We start from the raw sequence: 7,882 nt of genomic DNA, 5'->3' as shown, positions 1-7,882 counted from the left end.
CTGTTTACTTGGTGGACCAGGTTTGATGCTGAGCTGGGTGGTGCTTGCTGATGCCTGGTCTCCTCCTGCCCCTTCCTCTGACTGCAGGCTGGACAGCTTCTGACTGCCTGGTGACTGAAGGCTCCTGGTTGCCTCTGATCTCCTGCTTCTTCCTGATCTTCCCTGTTGGGACTCCAGCCTGCCCCGCCTTGCTGCATGCTCCTCAGTGACCAACCTGACATGGGCCCTGGAGGTTGTGTCCCAGAGCATGGCGGAGCTCTGTCTTGCCAGTTTCACTTCTGCTCTGTGCCTGAACGCCTTCTCCCACTTCTCTGGGCTCAGGGTCCTGGCCCCGAGTCTACGTCTCCCTCAGCTTCTGCTAGGAGCTCTCAGTGGCTTGGGACAGCTCTTCTTCATAGGCTTCTATACAGATTACCTACTCCCTGATGGCAACCTAAGCTTCCTCCAGCACCTCTTTTTCTTGGGCCCTTGCCAGGATGGGAACATGGGGTTCTGGTTGCCTCCCAGTCTATGGCGGCTAAGGGTCAAGTCCAGCTGCCTTCAGAATGTGGGGGAGCTGGTTGACATATTCCCAGACCCAGTGCTTGGCCCCTCCTCTGGGGATGCCTGGCCCCCAGGGATGTTAGAGCTGTCATTCAACTGTTGGCTGAACATGGCCAGTCCTGGGGCCCTCCAGGGGCTCAAGCTGGGGACTCTGTGTCTGGACCATATGAAGGTGAAGGTAGCTGCAGGGGAGGACTGGGGCTGCAGAACCTGGACATGCTGTCTGTGATCAGCACTGACATGGCCGAGCTGCCCCCTTGCAGCTGCAGGAGCTGAATTTGGCTTCCCCTCTGGTAGGGCACACAGAGCTAGAGGCTCTGGCTTCCTGCCATGGCCTAAAGAGCCTGAGTCTTACAAGCAGTGGCCTGATTGACCTGTCACCAGGTGTCTTGGCTGCTGTGCCCAGCCTTCAGAAGCTGAACCTGAGCAAGTGCCATGCTGGGCACAAATAAGGCAGGGCAGTGTCAGGACTGCAGGCCCTGGCCTCATCCAACAAGGGCTGCATATTCTGTCTCCAGCTACCTTTTCCCCTTTGCTCCAGCTACTTCAGGGAAACCAGATAATTTGTCTGAAGGGCCAGGCATTCCAAGGCTTAAGGGAAACCAGCTAATTTGTCTGGAAAGCCAGGCATTTCACGGCTTAAGGAGGCTGAACTTGGCCAAGAATTTACTGGTAGCCCTGGGTAGGTCTTCCCTGGTGGCTCAGTGGTAAAGAATCTGCCTGCAACCCAGGAGACCTGGGTTTGATCCCTGGGTCAGGAAGATCTCCTGGAGAAAGGAGTGGCATGGCAACCCACTTCAGAGTTCTTGCCTGGAGAATACCATGGACAGAGGAGCCTGGTGAGCTACAGTCCATGGGGTCATAAAGAGTTGGACATGACTGAGCTACTAACACTTTCTGGTGAGGGCTGGTTGGCTCTGCTGCCTACACTGACTACCCTAAACCTGCTGAATATCTGAATGTTGCAGAGCCTGCCTGGGGCTTCTAGGGTCCAGCACATCTGCACACCTTGAGCCTGCAGCCCCTCTCTGGCCCTTCCAGGGTACTGTTTTCCCCGCCCATGAGCTTGACTAGCTTGGAGTTTCACGTGGTCTCAGGCAGAAAGCCTGGGAAGCTGGCTTCTAATATCTTTCCAGTCTTGGCAGATCTTGACTCTAACAGGCTGGGGACTGCAGCTGGGGGCCTGGATGGTCACCAAGGTCTTCCCTGCCCTTTGTCAATGCTCCCTGCTTGGGGAGAGCTTCAGGCACTCTGGTCCAAGGACACCCCCAGTCTTTTTCTCTGGCGGCTCCCCCAGGGTAAGGGAGGATGGACATAGCCCCAGGCCCTGCTGCATCTCAGGACTGGCTAGCCTACAGGAGCAAAAGCTGCAGGCCCCACCCAGTGTGGCTTGAGGAGTTGATGGGTGAGGCTCAAGGTGCTGCTTCTGGTCAAAGTGGGGTTGGAGACACCGTGTGCTGTTGCTTTCTGGGGCTTGGGCAGTCTCCAGGTCTTAGTGCTAGACAGGGAGACAGGCCTCCAGCCAGGTGACAGCCTCCAGGAGCAAAGTCCCCAGGTGGCCCAGTACACGTGTATTCTGAGTGTGTCCTTGGCTTGCTGGTGTACCAATGCCTGGGGTCCTGGCTTGAGTGGTCTCTCCAAACACACATGCACATGGTATCACACCAGTGAGAAGCTGGGGACTACTCCAAGAATCCTGTTTTCCCCTTTCTCTGGAGTCACTGCCCCAAGACTTTGGACTTGGAACTCTTTTGGGCAGGTCTGTCTGTTGCTTCTGCTGATCTCTTTGCCCTTCCTACAGGAAACCAGGAACTCCATTTCTAGGCCTCGTTCAGGATCTGAGAAGCTGGAAGGGTCAGGGTAAGAGGTTCCTTTATGATGTGTTTGTGTCCCCCAGCAGGCGAGACCAGAGCTGGGTGATTGGGGACTGCTGCTTACCCTGGAGGGCTGTCCTCTGATGGGCTGGGGGCTGTGCTTCTGCCTCCTGGGGGAGGATTTTGAGCCAGGCAAGGATGTGGCTGACAAGTTGGCAGAGAGCATGGCAGGTAGCCAGGTCACGTTCTATGAGCTGAGTTGCCAGGCCCTGCATACCCACGCTACTGCCTGGAGCTCCTCTCGGCTGCCTCCCTCCTGCTGGCAGCCCCCACCCCCTGGGGCTACTGCTGGTCTTCCTGGAGCCAGTCTGTCTCCTGCCACCAGCTCCCCTGCGGCTGTAGGCTGGCCTGGCTGCTCCACCCAGGAGACTACTGCATTGTGGCCCAAGGCAGACGAAAGAAAGGATGAGCTCTGGACTTGGCTGGGGAGCAGTGTGGGGCAGCCTGGGCTGGGCTAGAGTGGGAGCATGTGTGTTGGAGGATGGGAAGAGGAAAAGCAAGTCAGCCTCGCAGGGAGGTCATGGATACGTGTGGGTGCTCGAGACTGACCTTGACTTCTGGTGAGGGGCCAGGGTGCTGTGTGTGCAGGGAGAATCAACCTGTGGGTTTGAGGACACAAGCTTTGAGAAGGCTCCATCAGGGGATATGGGAGATGGCTGGTGTATGGAAGGCTCCATCAGGAGATTTGGGAGGTGCTGTATGTGATATGATCTCAACATCTCCAAATCCTCAGTAAATCTATTAAATCCATGAAATTCTTGGCTTAACTGGATGTTTTCTTTTTGATGGAAACCTACGTGAGGCAGAGAACAAAGGGGCTACAGTCGTGGAAATTGTAGCTGAGAGAGAAACTAACGTTGGGGATTGATGAAGAGTATGGGAAGGAAGGAGGGCTCTGAGCACTCATAAGCTGTGGAGTGGGGTCCAGGCCAAGTTCAACTCAATCTTCAGGGGGCAAATGGGCCCCCTTTGCCATCTGGGCTATAGAGGAATTGGCAGCCGAGGACCAAAAGGCTAGGATGCTGCCCAAGAGGCAGCACACTGATGGCCTGTTCCCTCCACACGAACATGAAGGCACAGTCATTTCTATCATCTTTGAGCCTCATAGGAATACTGGGAAGGGGAACCCGCCCCCTTGACACTCTGGGCTCCAGCCACGCTAAACAGCTTGTAGCTCTGCCATTCCTTCACTCAAGAACACCCTTTCCTCCAATTTCTTTCCTCCGGGGAGGAAAGCAAAAGTGTTAGTTGCTCATTCGAATCTGATTCTTTGCAATCCCGCGGACCACAGCCCTTCAGGCTCCTCTGTCCATGGAATTCTCCAAGCAAGAATACTGCAGTGGATAGTCATTCCCTTTTCCAGGGGATTTTCCTGGCCCTGGGATCGAACCCCAGGTCTCCATAATTGCAGGCAGATTCTTTACTGTCTGAACCATCAGGGAAGCCCCGAAGTAATCTATAAGTATCCTTTAAGATTTAGTTCAGCCATAACTGGAAATCATCTTGATCTCCCAACATAGATAAGCTGCTGCCTCTGGGTTCCCACAATTTCCTGCATTTGCCTTTCTCCGAGCACTGATCACACTGCCCTCACAGGTCTGGGAACCCCTTGAGCAGTGGTCTTCAAAGGAGGGTGCACAAGACGAGCCACTGGACCTTTGGAAGAAAGTGCTAAAATTTCTATTTCTTTTTGATCTATACGTGTCAAGATATATATAGACTTAGGTCAAGCCTAATTAATTACTCTATAGTCCATCATATAAATGTTCCATATTTTATTTATTCATCCCCTTATTATTGGACATTTACTGTCTATTATAAACCTGACTTTATACTCTCACATACCTGAATTCGAGAAAGAAGAAGAAAATATTATTACCATTTTACAACAAGGGAAGAAATAACAATCATAATTATCATTAAAAAACTTTCTGTTTTATGTTTTTGGCTATAAATAGAAATTTATTTCTCCTAGTTCTGGAGGCTGGAAGTCAAACCAAGATCAGGGTGCCAGCATGGATGGATTTGGTGAGAACCTTCTTCTAAGTTCCTGGTGTGCTGCAGTCCATGGGGTCACAAAGAGTTGGACACAACTGAACGACTGAACTGAACTTTTTTTAGGTTGAAGACTTCAGAAGAAGTCTTAAGACTTATTGTGTCAGGAGAGAGTAGCAGGAGGAAGCAACCTTAATTGTGACTTTTTAAAAAAGAAAACCTTTTTATTTTATAAGAATATAGTCAATTAACAATGTTGTGATAGTTTCAGGTGGATAGCAAAGGGATTCAGTCATACATACACATACATCCATTCATTCTCCCCCAAACTCCCCTGCTATCCAAACTGCCACATAACACTGAGCAGAGTTCTGTGCTATACAGTAGGATCTATCTTTTTTTAAATTTCACTTTATTCTGAAGTTAGACCGCCTGCATTTTAGCCATATGGCTTTAGTAATATTGTATAGTACTAGACCCTCCCTCAAAGGGTTTTGAGAGGCCAAATGACTTAATATGTATAAAGCACTGAGAGCAGGATCTAATAATGCATTGTAAATGTTCAATAAAAAGTTAGCTTTTCATTTAATTATATATTTATAACATGTGTATTACTTATAAGTAGATAAATACACATATGTTGGGAGCGTGTGCTGACAAATGTTTTGCTCATAGGAAACACTGCTCATTTCCTAATAGAACACTCAATTGGGCAAGTTAGAGATCAGGCTCTGAGGACAGGGGCTAGGTTTGATTCATCTTGGCATCCTTAGAGCCTTGTTATAGCCCCACACACAAAGGGTCTTGATAGATAATTGTGGACAGAAAAAAATGTTGGTGGAGATTGGAGCAGAGAACTGGGATCTAGTTCAGGCTCTGTTGTTATTTCCATACAACACTGGGCAGGGCACTTGTCCCCCTGGGGCCTTAGCTTTCCGCTCCTGGAACATGCCAGGCATTAATTAAGACAAAGGCTAAGGGGTAAGCAAGGAATAATTCCAGGCTGGAGTTAGGGTGAGGGGCGCCCTCTTGTGTCCTAATGGTGTTCTTCTCGCTTTGCAGCCTCGCCTCCATCCCTCCTCTTCAGGGAGGTGATCCTGAGGGGTAGGTCCTTTCCTGACCCTTGCAAAGCCACCTTTCCAGCTCCAGAGCCTCACAGTCTGAGTGTCAAATGTCTTCAGCTCTCCTAGCCCCTCACACTGCTTCACTTTCTCTCTCAACTTTCCTTATGCAGTGTGGGGCCGAGAAGAAACCTTTGGAGTCAAGTGCCCTGAAGTTCAAATCTCAGCTCGTGTTAGCTATGTGATCTTGAGCAGATCACATCATCTGTCTAAGCCCTCATTTCCTCCTTTTAAATTGGAATAAAACCCACCTCTCAGGGTTGTGGCGAGGTTTCAACAGCAAGGAGTGCTTGTAGGTTGCTGTTAGATTCACTGAGTAAAATCACATGAATTATTACTATAAACGGGCTGGAACATATTTCACAGAGGAGAAGAGCTTTGAACTGGGCCCTTAAAATTCAAATATAGATTTTTTCATAATTTTAAAAACCGCTAACATGTGTTGAGCACGTGCCATATGCCAGGTATTGTCATTTCCCCTAAGTCTCATAACTATCAGTAAAAATAATAAGAGCTAATTATTTTTAGGGCTTCCCAGGTGGTGCTGATCTCAGCGAGGCAGCAAAGAACAGGGGCATAAAACGAGATCTTAATTCCCTACCCAGGAATTGAACCTGGGTAGCCTGAATGAAAACTAGGAATCCTAGCCTAGCAAGGGCTAGAGGCTAGAAGCTAATCTTGACTGGATCTTTGCCTCCAGTGAAAAATGCATTTATCACGGAGGCAGAAACTGTAAATGCAGGTACAAAGTTTAGTATCAGAGACATAGCAGAACATGTGGGAGAGCACATAAAGAAACAGTTTGTTTAGTTGAGATAGAAGCAAGGCAGAGATGCACACCCAGAGAGTAAGGGTGTGGGCGTTCCCCCTAGTGAGGAGGAGCGCCTTAAAGAGGTGGTTAAGTCATTTATATCAGGCAGTTCTTCCCGGTCTTTGTCCTCCTTCAGGCCAGTCATCTGGTTTCTTTTTCTACAGCTGATGCACCCATCAGCCAAGATGGATCTCGAAGTGAAGGCTTCTGGCAGGAGCAAGGCTCATTGTGGCCTGGAATGAGTCCTGGAAAAGTCCTCTGACTTCTGACTCCAAGGATCCTTTCTGCACTTGTGTAGTGTCTCCCTTATCTTTTACTCGGAGGGGTCTTTGCCTCTCTTCCTCCTTGCCATGATTATTCCCTTGAGGTGTTAACAAGCGATAAAGACTGGCTCTTCATCCTGTTTCTGCTGTTACTTCCATTTCCGAGAGCAAATGGGGGGCTGCTTGTAAATTTCTCAATGGAGCCCGCCTATCTCTTATGCAAAGAGGAGGCTGGCTAATTGTAAATGTCCAACCTGGAGATTGTCTATCTCCTACCTCAGCGCTAGCAGTAAAGAACTCGTCTGCCAATGCAGGAGATTTAAGAGATGCGGGTTCAGTCCCTGGTTCAGGAAGATCCCCTGGAGGACAGCATGGCAACCCACTCCAGTATTCTTGCCTGGAGAATTCTATGGACAGAGGAGCCTGGCGGGCTACAGTACATGGGGTCTCAAAGAATCAGGTACGACTAAAGTCATGTAGCACGCATGCAGTTATTATTAAACTCCTTTGCCAGATGTGACAGGCCCTTTACATATTTTCCCCATTTATTCCTAGCAGGTAGATGACATTAGTGTAATTCCAATTTTATAGGTAAGAAAACTGAGGCATAAAGAGGTTAAATAATTTGCCCCAGGTTTCACAACTAGTGAAACCAACTACATCCTGCATATGAAAGTACGAAATGTCAGACACAAGCAGTTTGACTTCAGAGACCTTGCTTTCCCTGCATTATCTCATCTATCTTCACAATACCCTGCAATGTAAGTTCCATCACTTGCATTTTACCTACCAAAAAACTGAAGCCAAAAGAGACGCAGTCATTTGTTCAAGGCCACATAGCTGTGAAGTCACTGGGCTGGAATTTGGATCCATGTCTGACTACAAAACCCACATTCTCAAACCCATGTTAGATTGCTCTTACTCCAAAGTATTCATAACGGAACAAAGCAACTGCATTTATATTAAAATTATTCTGCTGATTATTACTCTAATAACGATTAACACTCTTCCAGCACGCAGGAAGTGCCAAGCTCCCTACTATTTACATGATAATAGCTAATATTCCCTGTGTATTATTAAGACCCCGGGTCTGAGTTAATCGTTTTATGTGTATTATCCCAGTAAGTCTCACAAAAACCCAGCGACACGGATGCTATTATTATCTTCACTTCACAGGTGAAGAAAGCGAGATTCACAATTGATCCAAAGTTACGCAGCTTAACTGTGAACTGGAAATTGAACCTACCATTGTCCAACTCTCTCCCGCCCTCCAGG

Source organism: Cervus canadensis, chromosome 2, assembly GCF_019320065.1.
Source record: "Cervus canadensis isolate Bull #8, Minnesota chromosome 2, ASM1932006v1, whole genome shotgun sequence".
Classification (NCBI taxonomy): Eukaryota; Metazoa; Chordata; class Mammalia; order Artiodactyla; family Cervidae; genus Cervus; species Cervus canadensis.
The sequence above is the reverse complement of the archived record's forward strand: the minus strand, read 5'-3'. Positions refer to the sequence as shown.